The sequence below is a fragment of the Aricia agestis genome, chromosome 12 (assembly GCF_905147365.1).
Source record: "Aricia agestis chromosome 12, ilAriAges1.1, whole genome shotgun sequence".
In the NCBI taxonomy this organism is placed as follows: domain Eukaryota; kingdom Metazoa; phylum Arthropoda; class Insecta; order Lepidoptera; family Lycaenidae; genus Aricia; species Aricia agestis.
Genome location: NC_056417.1, coordinates 5,872,347 through 5,890,183, shown reverse-complemented (window position 1 = coordinate 5,890,183; position 17,837 = coordinate 5,872,347). Strand labels below are relative to the sequence as shown.

Below are 17,837 nucleotides of genomic sequence, written 5' to 3'. Positions count from 1 at the left end.
AGTTTGATTTCAAAGACGCAACTGACTTACTCTACTACTAAGTGCAGTAAATAAGCGAACATCTACTGCTTTTAAGCCATTAACTGCTGCACTCAGAGACAAATATTAATTACTGAAGTGTAATTTAATTATGATTTTGACATATTAAGCCCCATACATTATATACCAAACTCATCATTAAATTGAATGTTAATCATCATTGAATGTCTATGAGTGCGACCAAAAGTATTTTAGCTTTATGCAGTAAGCACTAAAGTAGTAGCTACAATACATCAACAGGAATAATAATATGCATAGCACTACTAAGTTAACTCCTAAATTACTGTCAGCCATTGAGGAAGTCCAGAGCCCTCGGTGGCGGTCATTTGCCGATTGAATAACCCCCGCAATTGACCAGCGCATTCTTTGCTCAAACAGAGGGGTTCCCACCGGCACAATAAAATTACATTTTTAATGGCATTGTCCTGTCAATTTCACTATAGACATACAATGTCCACAGTCTAAAAATTGTTGAGAAAGTGTATACGTAAGATTGTCGTTTATTTCTAGGATGAATATACAAGAAAGTGAATCGACAGCGAGGAGTTTGCTCGCAAACTGCCACACAGGTTATTTAATGTAAAGTTTTTGTGACGTGAAAACTTTAGCAGCGTTGGGCTCTTTTTGAGCTAAAAAAATGTAAAACTCGTGTCGGGTCAGGTGAAATGATCAAAAATTCGTAAGACTTTGTCCACACTTGATCATTTTCGCGTATCAGCGTAGCATCGAATCGTATCATGTTCGCTAGTGTGAACGCAAAATGATCGCGATCATGATACACTTCGTATCATGATTCATGATACACCCCGATCGCTATAAACCGCGTATCGGATACGCGTATCATGATCGGCAGAATGATCTAGTGTGGACGAATTTTGATGTCTGCCTCGGGGAGTTCTTGACTGAAGGAATCACTAGATCGATACTAGGATCGGCGAGACGATACGCGATCAAGATACAGTATCTATAAGTGTGGACGTGATTTTTGGCCGAACTGTGGCTCACGCGATAAAATATACGCTATGGTCAAAATAGGCGTCCACAATTAGGACACGCATACTCGATACGATAGGCGATACGGATACGACTGCTTGATACAAATGTGGATAAAGCCTAAGGCGGGGGGCGAGTACACCAGTAGCACGGTGTAGGAAAGGAAGAAAACCTCTCCCCCTTTTTCTATGCTGTTTCGTTGTCACTCCCCGTTTTTTTTAATTTTCTGTTTTATATAAAATAGGGAAGCATAAAGCGGCTAGCGGTCGGTTGACTGACATGCGTCCCTCTGACCGCAATCGACCACTAAAGACTGTCCAGATTTTTGTGACCCCGAAAATAATCCTTATGTCATCGACATAAAGATCTAGTCGGAGGCAGTATAATTGTGAACGGTCTTCACATTCTTGACCCCAGCGGCCATTCCAAGCGGGATATTGTCATCTTATTAACGTCGCCTCGTCATAAACTTAACTAGGTAACGGGCACTCTATACTAATTTGTTCACCGGTTATTAATTATATACATAACTATGTAGTTATTCCTGGCTAATTTCTTTTCCACTTTTGTATGGGAAAACTCGTGACGCTGCGGCGCTTGCCCATACGAAAAAAAATTTGGTCTTTCAGCGCTGCTACTTTCACAGTGAACTCTATACAAGGAACACATACACACCCTAAAGTATTATCACTTAGTTTTGTTATACCCTGTATTTTACTAATGCAAAAGTGTGTTTATCTCTCCGACCACATCTACAGGACCGATTTTGCCGGGAAAGGAAATAGGATACTTTTATCCCGGAAAAATAGTACGGTTCCTGCGCGATAGACGATTTTGGCGAAACGGAGTTACGGGCGTCATGTAGTAAAAATTTTTTTTCATTAAAGTTTTGACTGCGAAATTGGATGTTGTAGTCAAAGCTTTACAAAAAAAAAAAACTTTAATCACTTTGAACTCTGCAACAATGCAAATATATTCATCAAAACAATCGCACTCGGCGTGTTCTTAGAAACGAGCAAAGAAAAGTGTACCCACATTTCAATAACAATAATTGCACTGCACTCGCGAGCATAAAAACAACGCAAACAATGGACGCATCTTCCTGTACAGTAAGGGCACGCTAACGCCACAGTATAAGTAACATTGTCGTAGATTATCTTCATACTAGATACAAGAATCTAGACTCCAGCCAGGCTAGCACGGCCACCAGTAGAAATGCGAAACTGTGGAGATAAACTTAAGGTGAGGGTTCCGATCTTTTTTCGTTCCAAAAAATTCAATTAAAATGCCACTTTATGACAGACTATAGTCCTAATAAAAATTCGAATAATATATCCTACTTTATGACAAATATTATAGTCTGTCATGTAGTGGCATTTTAATTGAATTTTTGTCGGTCGCGATTAGCCGCGGTAAAGATTGGAACGGACCTTAAGTTTATGTCCAAAGTTTGTCCTGGATACTTTCGCATTTCTACTGGTGGCCGTGCTAGCCCGGCAGAGCCTAATATAAACATAATCTACGGTATATACTATATAGTCTAGATCACTAAAATCTGGTATTTTAGATAACTTTAGATAACTACCGTGCGGTCAACTTGAGTTCTACGTTAACAAAGAACTGTCAAATTTATGGGAATTAGGGGTTGTCAAAGCTATTTTTAGCTTCCGTAGATTTGATATTTGGTTTTCGAAAACATTCTGATAACATGCAATCCATATGCTTGACTCTTTCATCACATCACGCATGCCCTAAACATTTTGCCCAAGATTGAGGCTGAGGTACTCTACTGTATACATTAATTGTATTGTGCACACTAACACCGTCCATTTATTCCAGTGTTGGTTTAAACAGTACAGTGTATGCATTTTTCACATGAGACCGCATTATCTGTGGGCACTGGGCACTTAGCGCAATGTAGTTGTTTCATTTCATTATGGCAGTACTTAGTTGTGTACAAATGTACTTAACTGTCTTTTAACTTCAAAATGAAAAACGCTCTATCTTTAATGCTGCATTTAATGAAAAATTTTCATGAAAGAACTATATTTTACTGTTCACCCAGATTTTACTCGCCACTCCGCTGCGGACGAAACAAAGTTATTACAGTATTATCATAAAAAACACTGTACTTCTTGAAAATAAAAAGCAGCCTATATATTCGTCCGCCGTCTAAACTACTACCATACCAAATTCAATCAAAATCCATCAAGCAGTTTTTACGTAAGGAAATAAGTAATAACAAACTTAGAAAGTACCCAAGTGTGTTAACTGATTACTGAATAGTAATGTTAAGAAACAAAAATGGAAACTCTTTCGTCTCCGTAGTCAATGAAGAATCTAACTAGGAATCTCTTAAACTTTCGTCTCTTTGCTCCTAGTATTTTAAGAATTAAAAAAACAGAGAAACCAATAAAATTTCCAAGAAGGGATATCACACCATGGATCTAGTACATCTGTTGTGGCTGACTGAGCACAGCTAACACTTAACATGTACGTTGCACATCGCCGTCTCAATTAGTATTCCCCACACGAGCGCCATTTTAACGCACCGTTGTAAAACGTTGGGATGAATCACTGATAGAGTCCCTATAAATACCAACATATTAATAGTGCAACACATACTAAATAAGTTTTTTTTAATTATTTTTTTTTTATGAAATAAGGGGGCAAACGAGCAAACGGGTCACCTGATGGAAAGCAACCTCCGTCGCCCACGGACACTCGCAGCATCAGAAGAGCTGCAAGTGCGTTGCCGGCCTTTTAAGAGGGAATAGGGTAATAGGGGAGGGTAGGGAAAGGAAGGGAAGGGAATAGTTGAGGGTAGGGAAGGGAATAGGGTAGGGGTTAGGGGATTGGGCCTCCGGTAAACTCACTCACTCGGCGAAACACAGCGCAAGCGCTGTTTCACGCCGGTTTTCTGTGAGAACGTGGTATTTATCCGGTCGAGCCGGCCCTTCGTGCCGAAGCATGGCTCTCCCACGTATAAATATAGTAAATATTAATTTTGCAGCGTATGCCTATATGGAAACTAAATATATTATTGCCATGTTTTATTGTGTATTTAAAACCGTTACTGCCTTATTCATAATAATAAATAATTAATAATTGTGAAAATGTCTTTTAGCTCTTCAAGCTTAAACCGCTGAACCTTTGCTGAAAATTGGTATGGAGATACTTTGAGTCCCGGGAAAGGACATAGGATACTGTACGGTTCCCGCGCGATAAAATCTTCGCAGCGGAGTTGCGGGCGTCATCAACTTCCTAATGAAGACACCACTTAACGCCCATAATAATTGCTTGCAAGCATAAAGGAGAATCAAGGATACTGCAGTCTGCAATCGTCACGCCTCTGACAAGGCATCTTCAATGAAAATCAACACCAGTTGTATACGTGGCGCGGCGCCAAAGCGTTTAACTAAACTACTGTACAGTCTACTAATAAGTAGTATGTGTGCAGGTGCGAATTCCTGTTTCAGCGAGTGTTGGCCGTGAACACGATTCTATTAACAAACTGTCCGGCACACGCTCGAATTACTGACCATTGACATAGAGAATTAACATAGCCTGTTTAAAAGGATCTTACAGCGACTGCGAAAATTTTCTACCGACATGGGTCTCTCTTTGAATTTTTGACGCAGTCGCTTAGCTAAAGGTGGCCGAAGCCTGGGAATGTTCATAAGTCATAACGTATATGTAAAGAAATTAGTTTTTCTCAAAGTCTATCCATTAGGACATTTCCATTTGCCCTTTATATGCTATGTTATCTGCTGAGTAACCCACCTTTAACAAATATATTTTAATTTTTCATATGCGACGATTATTTTAATCTCATACGTGTTCAAATTTCAATGGACTCAGTCCATTCTCTATACGTTTACCCAACGTATGCAATTGCTGACTTTTGTTAACACATATGATTCAGCAATCTTCGGAAACCCAACACCATCATTACCGTGAGATAATGAACACTCGGACTTATTGACTTCGTTATTGAGAAACTTAGAGAGATTGCAAATGCCAAAATTGATGAAAACTCTAAACAAAGACATGTATAGACTAAAGACTAATTAACTGTGTAGAAATCCTTAATTACCGAAGGTTTAGCTGACACAATCATTATCCATGGGTCTTTTCCTCCTTTCTTTTATTATATATTTGAAAGTATTAGAAGCCGCCAAAGTTTGCACCATGCAGTGATAATGAATTGGCAATGACTTAAGTTGTGTTTCATATGCCATTCAATTCATACATTAATCAAGACATTTCCAATGAAACTTCACTAGAGACAAGTAGAAATGACTCACATAATTAAAACATGATAACTAAAATAACTGTTTCGTCCTTAGACTCTACAAAAATAAAGCGCATTACACTTGAGACTTTCCTTTGAAACAGGCGTGCTCAACCTTTTGACCTGGGCTTTTTATTTAAAGGACCTATCGTGACCGACTAACATTACCCGCCGCGGCTTATATTTGCTTTGATTTATTCCAAATAGAAGGTATAAAAGTCGCCACCGCTTGACCCCTTGAATAGTTTATTGAGGTTCGTCTGGTATAAAAATGAACATGATCTAGATACCAGAAAACACTGAGTATTATTAAACTGTAGCGCAAAATCATCGTAAATCTTGAAATAATAAACACAAGCAAAACAAACGAAGGCTACGAGAACAAAGAGAAACATTAAAATTTTATAATCATAGAGAATTATAATGTAACTGAAATTCATTTAACACTAAATGTACATAATAATATTATTTGTTTAATATCAAATTCGGCCTTAAACTATACTTGGACCTAATATACGATTTAATTTAAAAAAATGGAACAATATTTCCTCACGTAATGAACGAAATCCTAAATATAGAGAAAGGTTTAACATCCTACAAACAACAACATTCACAAAGTCCATCCAAAGATTGAGAAATATTCACGCAAATTGGTATAGCACCACAGAATAGATAATAGTACAAGATAGCACTCAGCATAATTCTCAATACTTTAAAGTACTTTACAAACACTTGTGACAGGGGGCCAAACAGACGCAACAAGAAGAAAAACATCGGAGGGGGGCTAATGCGACCGCTCCCATATGCGCCCCGGCCAACGCCCCCGCGAAATTGAAGCGCGATTGACGGACATAATGATCCCTTCATTATGAGGTGAGGATCTCAAATCTATTTTCGGACCGTTTAATCTATTTAAAGTGAGAAACTCATTAGGTAATTTACTGTAGCTAGGATATATAGACAAAAATGTTGCGAAGCCCTGCAAAATGGAAGATAAAGTAGATTTTTTACTATAAATAGTCACTAGTTAGTTGCAATAACAAAATATTCGTCCAAGTCTAGAATCGCTGCAAAATGTTAGTAACACAAGATTTCACCCTTTTACCTTTGATATCCATGCTAATATTAAAAATGGGAAAGTGTGTCTGTCTGTCCGTCTATCACCTTTTTACGTCCAAAACGCTGACCCTATTTTGCTGAAATTTGGGGATACTTTGAGTCCCGGGAAAGGACATAGGATACTTTTTATCCTGGAAAAATGTACAACTTCCACGCGATAAACGAATTTTGGCGCAACGGAGTTGCGGGCGTCATCTTGTGAGCTATAATTTAGATCAGCCTTTACCAAAGTGGAGGCGTTGTGTAGAGGCATGGAGGGTGATTTATTTCATCAGGATGCATTTTAAATTGAAACAATGGGGGCGCTAAAATATAATTTGTTCTTCAAGTGGGCGACAGACAAAATCGTCTGATTTAGATAATCATTAATCTGCAGATTTTGGGTTTCAAATAAAGATTATGGGTAGGTAACATCACACACAAATTAGAAGATAACAAATGAATTCTCTGAACTGATAAGAAATATCTAAAAATAAACTTTGTTATCTTTTTAGCTTGTGTTTGCCTTTATTTGGTACATATTTCAGTAGTACCAACTACCAGCAAGGTCAGGAAGTAGCATGGCCACAATAAAAATGAGAAGTGATACAATTCCTGATAGATTCTAAGGACAATATGAGAGACTAGGTGACGCCAGCAACTCCGTTGCGTCAAAATTCGGCTATCACGCGGGAACCGTATATTTTTTCGGAATAAAAATTATCCTATGTTCTTTCGCGGGACAAAAAGTATATCCACGCCAAATTTCACCTAAATCGATTCAGCAGTTTCGGCGTGAAGAGGTAACAGACAGACAGGCAAACAAACAGACAGACAAACATACCGACAAACAAACAGACAGACACACTCTTGCATTTATAATATTATTAAGTATGAAAGTATGGATATGGGTATGGATTTCCTATGACGTGTCTATTCTTTCGTAAAATGAAACACTTTTATGTGGACACTCTGAGCTATGTTAAAAGTCTACTTTTATTCGTTTTTAAATACATTTTAAACGACATTCGTATTCCATTTTCGAATCTAGATTTTGATAACTAAGTCCAAATGGCAAATATTTTACGCCAAAATGTTTCTACCGCAGAACAGATACCTAGGTACCGCTAGGCGCCTTATTTGCGATTATAATTTTTGCACACCAACAACATGTATAGTGAATTGTGTCAGTAGGTATTTAGGTAATAAACATTACTGAACAAAGTCTACTTTAAAATATTGTCTATTCTAGATTTAGCAATAGAAAGTTTAGTAATTACTAATTAGCCTACTTAAAAACTGTCCACATGTTCCATTTACTAAAATAATATGCCCCAAAATATTGTTCTATAGAAGTAAGAGCAGTAAAATACATACGAAGAACTTTGTTAAAACTTGCAAATTACAAAAATTTCTTTGGTGAAAAACGAAAAGTAGCCGAACCGGCGCGGTGCCGCGGTGGTAGGCTCCGTAGTCAAGACGCGTCTAGACGTTCAAAAAGTGTTTTTATAATGATATTTTGAAGAAAAAGATATTTTATTTATTTTATTTATTTAGAACACTTTATTATTGGAGTCATAAAATGGGGTAAAATTTAGAGTGGCAAGGGGCTTTTATAATGTATCAAACAAATACAAAACACTGTCATGAGTAAAACGTCTTTATAAAAATGTTTAACATTTTAGTATGAAAATCGGCCAAGTGCGAGTTGTACTGGCGCACGAAGGGTTCCGTGCCAATATAGAGCAAAAATAGTAAAAATTGTGTTTTTTGTATGGGAGCCCCCATAATTATTTATTTTATTTAAATTTTATCATTTATTATTAAAATATATGCTGAGTATTTTGTGTACATTTCAAAATGTTTCAAAAATCACGTTTGTTGTATGGGATGTTAAATGTTTAATTTATTTTGTTTTTAGTATTTGTTGTTATAGCGGCAACAGAAATACATAATCTGTGAAAATTTCAACTCTCTAGCTATTACCGTTCTTGAGTTACAGCCTGGAGACAGACGGACACACGGACAGACATCGAAGTCTCAGTTATAATAGGGTCCCGATTTTACCCTTTGAGTACGGAACCCTAAAAGTAGTAATAAAAGTGGCTTGAGCTAATTTCGTCGCCTAATATGTTAACTAACACCCCTACAAAGCGACTGATTAATTACATAATACGCTGGAATAACGTGAAAATTCTGTCTACGTAACATCGTAACATAAGGTGACACTTCACACTAGGTATTACAATTTACAAGGTTAGACAAGGAAATAAATACAGAGAAAGATAAAAGATAAGAACGAGCTTAGAAAATATTAATAAATAATAATCAGATGACGCCCGCAACTCCGTCGCGCTAAAATACTTGTAACTGAACTGAACTGTACATTTTTCAGGGATAAAAACTGTCCTATGTCTTTTCCCGGTACTCAAAGCAGCAAGAGGTAGCAGACAGACAGACAGACACATTTGCATTTATAATATTAGTATACATAGAATATAAATTAATCATGTTACCAATTACGTACCTACAAATCTCGAAGAAAGGAACCCGTGGATGAGGTATTTTAGAAATTTTTTTTATTAAGAAAAAAAAAACAGAACAGTGGCACAAAAACAAGGGATCAACCACAGTTCAGCCAGTTCAGCAAAAAACACGGCTACTGAACCGAATAATGACGGGGCGTAGGGCTTAGAACTTGGTGAGTTTTTAATGCGTTCTCAAAATGCAGTTAACTGTATACTAATATGCGAGGAACAATGAGTTTTTAATAAATACGGCGTAAAATACTAGCAAACCCTCTCTTGGTTGTTCTTAAAAAGCTAAAAAGGCAACTGTCTCATTTATTCGTTTACAAAAGAGCTTGTTTACTTTCAGCGAAAAGTTTGGTTAGTTTAATTAGCAAATAAAACAATTATTTAACATATTTTTTTTAGTAAAATACACACTTTGCACTTTTGAGGCATCCATACTAGTAGTATGCGAAAGTGTGTATGTTTTTCTGTCTGTTACCTCTTCACGCTCTTCACGGCGATGCTTTTTATCTCGGAAAAATGTAAGGTTCCCGCGCGATAAACGAACTTCGGTCCGGCGGAGTTGCGGGCATCACCTAGTAATATTATATTTAACCATTTGCTATCGCTTTCACCATCAATCAGAGACAGTCAATGACGTTTGAAGAAAACCGCTGACTAGGTCGGTCAATTAGGCAGCAACTAAAGCGGTGTATTCTATTAATAACCGTAGGGTCAGCAGGTGCATTAGACTCTATCTAGCAGATGCTAAGCCAGGTGAAATTACTTAACGGGTTATACCACGCATATTAATATTACTTAAACCTAGATTATGGTGAGCTTTCGTTTGCGGCTAGCATTAGAAAAGTTAATGAAAATTTATAACGTATTTAAGACGTAATTGAAATAATTAATTAAAACTTAGAGTTTCAGGAAATCAGGAATATAAGTTTTATGTAAGTACTTTCTAGTTTTACTAGATCTTTTTCTTTACTTAAGTACATATCATTACGTTTTTTTTTTTAATCTATCGAAGTTGTCGCAAAGTTTATACCTAACAAACACACAAATGTAGATTGCCTCTTTACTCAATACACCACTGAGACGACTTACTCGTAGATGGGCAATGGGCACATAAGTACATGTACTTAGGTCCCGAGAAAAGACATGGGACAGAATTGATCACAGCAAAACCCGCACGATATACAAACTTTGGCACAATGAAGTTGCGGCCAATATTTAATGATTAAATAGCTATTACCGATATTGCACTAAACTATACCATCAATCTTCCCCGACCACCCCATGGGGCAACAAAGGAAAGTGATATTAGCGTAATTACTGAACTACAATTGAAAGTTTGCCCAAAACAGGGAAACGGGAACGATAAATTATTTAGGCACTTCCTCATACAGTGGGGAAACCAAAATATAAACAGAGCCTTTTTTTATGAAATAAGGGGGCACACGAGATAACAGGTCACCTGATGGAAAGCAACTTCCGTCGCCCATGGATACTCGCTGCATCAGAAGAGCAGGTGCATTGCCGGCCTTTTAAGAGGGAATAGGGTAATAGGGGAGGGTAGGGAAGGGAAGGGAATAGGGGAGGGTAGGGACGGGATTAGGGTAGGGAATCGGGCCTCCGGTAAACTCACTCACTCAGCGAAACACAGCGCAAGCGCTGTTTCACGCCGGCTTTCTGTGAGAACGTGGTATTCCTCCGGTCGAGCCAGCCCATTCGTGCCGAAGCATGGTTCTCCCACATATAGCCTGTCTGAAATCACCCATACTATGTTGGTTTCCTATTGCAATAATGTAAGCGGGCACTGGAGAGCACTGGAATGCAATTTTGCAAAAAAGACGATGGATTGGATCATTGGATTGGAATAATGCATAGGTAATCTGGCCATTATAGACGTGTACACTTTACTGTCTGTACCTGTCTGAGGGAACAACGCCGCAGTACCAAATTTAATGATATGTTACGTTAGGAATTAGGATACTTTTTGTATTACCAGTTAAGGATAAGAAGTCTGAGCGACCGCAGTTGCTGGCTTTCACTTAATCTCATGGTGAGACTTATAATAAATTGCAGAAATTCTATTACAGTTAGAGGTAGATACTCTACGAACATTTTGCCTGTCGCATTTAAATGTTCTTCGTTATTAAAATAAACCAACTTTATAAAATGAATTAAACAACAACGTCCGTGACCTAAAACTTGCGAAAATTATGACCAAATGCGTAACGCTATATATTTGGAACACCTAATAAAATTAATTGAATAAAATGCTTCATAGACGTCGCGTCTATGACCTATTTGGCACAGACGCATAAATATGATAAAAAAGAAACAATTTGCTAAATACGTTCGATGGTAAAAAGATCCAAAGAGTATTGACAACATTTCATAAGAATGATCAAATATGACTATTTTTCAAATATTCAGCAAGCAATGAAGCTTAAAAACGTCGTAAAACACAAAATAATAAAGCGTTGATTGTTCCAAAACTTTTACGTGGAAAATTAAAAGCTCAAGCAGCAATCGCGATAAACTTTTATAAGCTTCAAAACTAGTTTAGCCTCAATTATTTTTTAACTAAAGGCTGAAACAAAATAAAGAAAGTTACTTTCATACATCATTGACTATTCTAGTCAACAAGTTGGTACTTAGTGTTTGTCTGCCTGTTGCCTCTTAATCTGCTTAACGGACTTTAATTTTTGATAAAAGGATAGTTTATGTTAAATCGTTATCATGTGCACGCAACATGCTCACTGCTCCTTACAGTTCAACATCAGTAGCCATTGCAGTTACTTCAAAACCTTAGGGCCGCGCTTCACCGGAATGGCAGCGGCGAGGCGAGCACTTCCAGTGTCATATGATTTTAAACTTTATCTTCATTATTGTAATATATAGTATCGCTTGAAAAATCTACGACCGCCCGTGGCCGTGATGAAAGTGCTCGCCTCGCCGCTGCCATTCCGGTGTAGCGCGGCCCTTAAACCTCTAGTGCAATCTCGGAGTTTTGGGCCTAGTCGAGCGCGCGCTTTGTCGATATTGTGCATGTGTTGGTGTTTCCAATTTGGCGTGGACCACATAAAGACTGCAGCCTACTGCATTGCGTTCAGACAACAGCTGCCGGCATTCAGCCGTAGCACGGCAATCAAAGTCAATATCTAATCAAATGGGTCAAATCAATACCAACGCTTGTGTTATCAGAACTTCCATTGCGAAAGGGTTATTGCTCCTCCAAACATTTACGTTGCCCAAAAATTCAATTGCTGAGTCTAAGTGTCTAAACACACTAGGCCGAAAAAACGCGGCCGCAGTTCGGCATGATTACGCCTTCAATGTATTTTGATGACACACCATGCCGAAATTACGTCACGTTATATTGTATGCGTATTGCGTAGCGCATTGCAAGCGTAATCATGCCGAACTTCGGCCGCGTATTTTCGGCCTAGTGTGTTTACTGTTTAGACACTTAGCTTTGTAGCCTATACCTTGTACTATTATCTATTCTGTGCCTAGACTTACATATTTTACTACTGCCTATGAGAGTTCAATAGGTATTAAAGTAATTCTTACAGATTGCAGTACACTCTTCAATAGTTTCAATTTCTGGATTCCAAAAGTAGGAAAACCATTTTAGCTACCAATGCACAGGCTACATGCAATAAAAACATTCGCTTTAAAACCACATTGCAACTAAGCCATTTTAAGTTTTACAACTAAGTTTTAACCGTCCAAACGTAACTATTCTGGATATTTACAATCCGGAGTTATTGGAGGGTTAATTAACTTTTTAATTACATTAAGATGTAGCAGTTACGGCCAACGACGTGTTAATGTAAACATTTAACTTGGAATACGATTAACTTTTATTTTCACACGAAATTATACAGGCAATGGTTTGTTTGAGTAATTACATGTTTTATTACGTTCCTTCACGATAGACGAATTATCCATTTTTTATCGTTGATTGTTTTTACCGGGCACGTTTTACCCGTCAATTAAATATTTTTTTACACACAAAATATCTTTGAAATCTCAACTTCGATTGTAACTCGATCGACATTGAATGTCGATTGTAACTACTGACGGATCAAAAATTCAACATCCGATGAGATAAGATCGACAGACTTTACTATTATTTACGTAGTTCATTCATAATCCTTTATTTTCTTTAACATCTGATAAGCATCCAAAGTGGGCTAAGGAGAAGAAACGACTTACACAAACAAAGTGGGAGCAAAAGCAGAAACAACTTGCTGATATGAACCATGTGTCAATACTTCACAAACGTGACATCAAACGACTGGCTTGTGTTAAGAATTATAGTCTGTTAAGAGTTCTATCTCGCATTGATCCTTATGTCGTTGGCATAAAGCTGTTCTAAGAGTAAAAATAACTATGAACGCTCTGTAGGACGCTTCGTCTATAAATAGCTCGAGTGATCCTGACATAATAGCTCCACTCAATAACAACAAAGATACACCTTGACTTGACTTTTCGAGGATGTCTGGACTTATTGTCAAAGACTTTGGTCTTGAGGAATCAGAGAATATGCACTTAAAATCCAATTGTTAAAACTATAAGCAAATATTAACACACAGGCCAAACACTCGACGCTAAGAACATACACTGATGATTTAAGCATCCACTGCGAAATTTTCAAAATTAAACCAACAAGGAGGCCTCTTGGGGGTGGAATTAAGAGATCATTTTTTTTCTTTTTCAAGCGGACGAAGCCGCGGACAAAAGCGAAATGGAGTATAGTTGAAATTTAGTTAAAATGATCACGTTCATATTATGATGTGGCAGTGGCTGTGATCACGGCAAAAAAACTGAAGTACGAACTACGAGGAAATTCCTTTTAGATGTTGTAACTTGTAAGTGTATGGCAAAAGCAATTTTCTATTTACATTTAAATTACGCTTGGACGTAACTAGCTGATTAAACAAAAATAGCACCTAATAACTTAGAATAGCGTTCGAATTCCCATTATACTAAGGCAAAACATGACAAGTGTCTTGGTAAACAAAAAACAAATTATAAAGATAATGTTTTTCCAGAAATTAGTCATCCACATAATACAAGATAAATGTAACCTATCAAACCAAACAAAAACGTGTTTATATAATTGAATTCATACCTGAAGATAAGAAGAATATGTAATAGATATGAAATGTAATTTAAAGCATTTAATACATTACCGAACAACATAAAGTGTATTAGGTTAGGAAAACTTAATTTCAAAGAGCAAACTCGCAAAAGAGAATTAAAGGATAAAATGAGACTTAACCAATACAATGAGTGTTAAAGACCGTTTTGATCTTCAATAGTTTGGTAGCCCAGCAAAATTTTTGCACTCGACTTTTCCTTCGCAGTACCTCCAACTCATAAAGTTAATTATACCTAGCGGAATAGAACAACAATCTCGAACTGTCAAACGAAACCGAAATTGGTTTACATCTGTGTGTAAAAATATGTGTACGTATACACTTACACAAGCATGATTGAACATGAATTCTAAATAATCAATGACATTAAAGTGCCGACTGGACGTCAAAAAAGGGTTCTGCTGTCATGTATCACACGTCTCTTTTTACCACGCAGTGTTACTGATAGTGACATCTCGCTTGCTCAGGCCTTTGTTTCTCAGTTCTCTATTCCGCTAGGTATATTTATGCTCCAACTACATACATTCCGTACGCTGGAAATTATTGAAATACCTTAAGATCTGATGATACATAACCAAGTAACAATGTAGATCGTACAAAGTACAATGTAGTCGTGTCACCGACCGTACTGGGTCCCCCACCCCGGCAAGGTCAAGGAAACAAATCCTCGTTAGCGGCCCATTCCGAGAACTCGCACGTAAATGTCAAGCGGTTGCTCATTCCAGCTGCTAGCCCTTTCTTATGACGCGTTGTTATCGAATGAGCTAAGTACTTGGTGGTGCAAATTGCAAGTGGTGCTCACTTGTAAAGGGAAATGTGCTCTTTCCTTAGATACTTTTCTCTACTTTCTAAAAAAAAGGGTTAAAATTAGTACTCATTAACATACTTGAATTAGATTGACGAGTATGGGAATTGAGACCGGATCAAAACAAGAGGAAAGAAGTAAATTATAAGTCCCCACTTTTGGTAGATGTATAAAATACGATGGATGGAAATGAAATTTTCTTATAAACATGCTAGATTCAAGCAACCTATTCAAGCAACCAACTATATTATGAACATCAAAAAAGCATGTTTGCCTATGTACGAAGTCTAACAAAAACTAGACGAAACGTGATAAAGGCACAAGTTCTGCTTATTGGTACTAACAAGTGAAACGCAAAAAACTTGTCACATGACAACGACTAATTAAAAGCGGGAACAACAAGATAGACTAGGAGTGCTTGGGTCCAAAAGATGATTCACGCATAAAAAATGTTGTCCTAAATTCTTTGGATGAAATGGCCATCGAATTCGCTAACCAAACTCAGCGTGTATGCGACAAAATTTGCTGAGAGGCGATAATTGTAACAAGTCGTGTTTGGCACAATTAGACCGTTATCGTTAGTTCAAGAAAAAATATATTTTAGGCGGAATTTTCATTCAAGTTTATAAAATAAGTATGTAATACAGTTCGACGAGGCTTTATTTGAACGTCGCGAGAAAAGGAACTAAACGCTTCTATCATAGAAAAACGTCATTTTTGACATATGTTTTATACGTTTACGTATTGTTTTATGCGTGGGAGAGCCATGCTTCGGCACGAATGGGCCGGCTCGACCGGAGAAATACCACGTTCTCACAGAAAACCGGCGTGAAACAGCGCTTGCGCTGTGTTTCGCCGAGTGAGTGAGTTTACCGAAGGCCCAATCCTACCCTATTCCCTTCCCTGTCCTCCCCTATTCCCTTCCCTTCCCTCTCCTATTACCCTATTCCCTCTTAAAAGGCCGGCAACGCACTTGCAGCTCTTCTGATGCTGCGAGTGTCCATGGGCGACGGAAGTTGCTTTCCATCAGGTGACCCGTTTGCTCGTTTGCCCCCTTACTTCATAAACAAAAATGTTTGACAGTTCTCCTTTACCAGCAGCGCTCCCGACAATGTCACCCACGTTCACATAAAGCATTGTCGAACTGTATGTGCAGCGCACACTTCGTTTGATATTTAATAAAAACTAATTTTTGGCAACTCCACAGTCTTTGGTCTACAGATCTTGCCAATCGCATTGCGGAAACCCGCGTCTACAAGGTTACGTCAGAGGATTGTACATTCAAATAATTGTAAACAAAACAAGAACTTTTGACAGGAACAAGGGAAGAAATAATCTGCATAGCCTGTATTAGGTTACTATGAAAATAATTATAGGCCTTCAGTTTATTTTGTATCCCCTAGCATTCCATTACAAACACATTCGGTGTTATGAAACATTGATTCTTGCAAAGATATTACATTTTCTGTATAAATTTTAAAGAGGACCTTGTCTCTTGCAAAAACTGTAGTGGAATTTTAATATTGCACAAAAAAGGAACTTTTAGAACAAAAATGAACTACTTAAAACGGAGTAATATCAGCAGTCAGCACCAAAAAGTATAAACAAGTCGCGATGACGTTGGTGGAAATTTTGATTGATGAAATGTGGTCGATATTGACGACAGTTTGACCTCAAATTGTGCACCCGATTGTGTTATTTTAATCTATAATTAACGGCCGTTCCCAATATTTGATCTATCTCTGGTTTTGCCCTACTAGAGATAGGAGTAGCTCACATAAGACATTAGAGACATATATTTTATGTCAATTCAATGTTAGCTGCGATCGGTTGTATCATGTATGTCAAACCAGAGATAGATTGAATATTGGGAACGGCCGTAAAACAGCTTCGATCCAGTGACCAGTCTGAACTCTTCAGCAATCAAATAGCAAAATAGTGCTCTCAACGACAAACGTCAAACTTGGAACGCGTTTGACGTCGCTTTGACATCGAGAGTATATCGCAGCTAGATGTCAAATTAAACCAGAATCGGGGCATAACTAGATCAACATTACTGTAACAATTTCAGTATTAGTGATTAATTCAAAACTTTTGATCTCGTTTTCGTGTCCATAAATAGAGACTGTAGTCTAAACTACTCTAAACACAGTCATATTTCGATAATTTTGTTTCATTACAAGTTTTAATAAGCGAGTGTAGGCGGCATACATACATAACACATTATAAAGTTTTGAAATTATGAGAAAAATGTTTTGTGTAATAAAATCCAGTTGGTTGACAATAAATTGTAACCAACAAAAGCCCTATACTTAGTATGGGATCTACATTTGTTCGCGTGTTCAGTGTACACGTCAAAAATGATGGTGAAATAATACTGGAAATTGCCATGACTCATTCATCCGTGATATGATAAAATGATATAGAAATTCTCATAACAAAGTTAACTTTCTATTATTTGATTCGAGCGACGAGTATCCCATGAGGAATAAACTGCGCTAGACTCCCCTCCAGATAATAATATGAATATATATCTTTAATCGTCTTTTATGGATGGTGTTTAATTTATAGTTATCAAACATATTTATTTAGTAATTAACTGTGCGATTTCTAAGTTGCGCATTTTTATTTTATTTCTCGTTTAAGCATCATGCATTTCTCTTCCCACATTATCCACATTTTTGATTCATCAAATGAGCATGAGCACTTATGATTGTTTTGTAAAAGTTCGGTCATTAGACCTCTGTTAGATACTTACAAGTAGACTAATAATTCTGGCTACGATTAAAACAGTCAGATGACTCATTGTATTTTAAATTAGAAAGAAGACTAAGAAGACTAAGTGCCAGAAATAGTTCGGTGGTTTAATTTTAGTTTCACCGATTTTGTTAAAAGTTGGAGCATGAGGAGTA

General features: G+C 37.4%; 1 protein-coding gene and 1 long non-coding RNA gene across 6 annotated transcripts in view; both read right to left on the bottom strand.

Moving 5' to 3' along the window:
- Nucleotides 1-17,837, bottom strand: part of LOC121732652 (cytohesin-1) — an 83,953-nt gene that overhangs the window by 55,054 nt on the left and 11,062 nt on the right. The gene's annotated exons all lie outside the window — the stretch shown is intronic.
- On the bottom strand, nucleotides 750-13,139 carry LOC121732653. Its single transcript, XR_006036414.1, has 4 exons — nucleotides 13,129-13,139; nucleotides 8,725-8,727; nucleotides 1,613-1,620; nucleotides 750-1,126 (listed from the first exon to the last, which is right to left on the bottom strand). It is a non-coding gene; the product is annotated as an uncharacterized LOC121732653 (long non-coding RNA).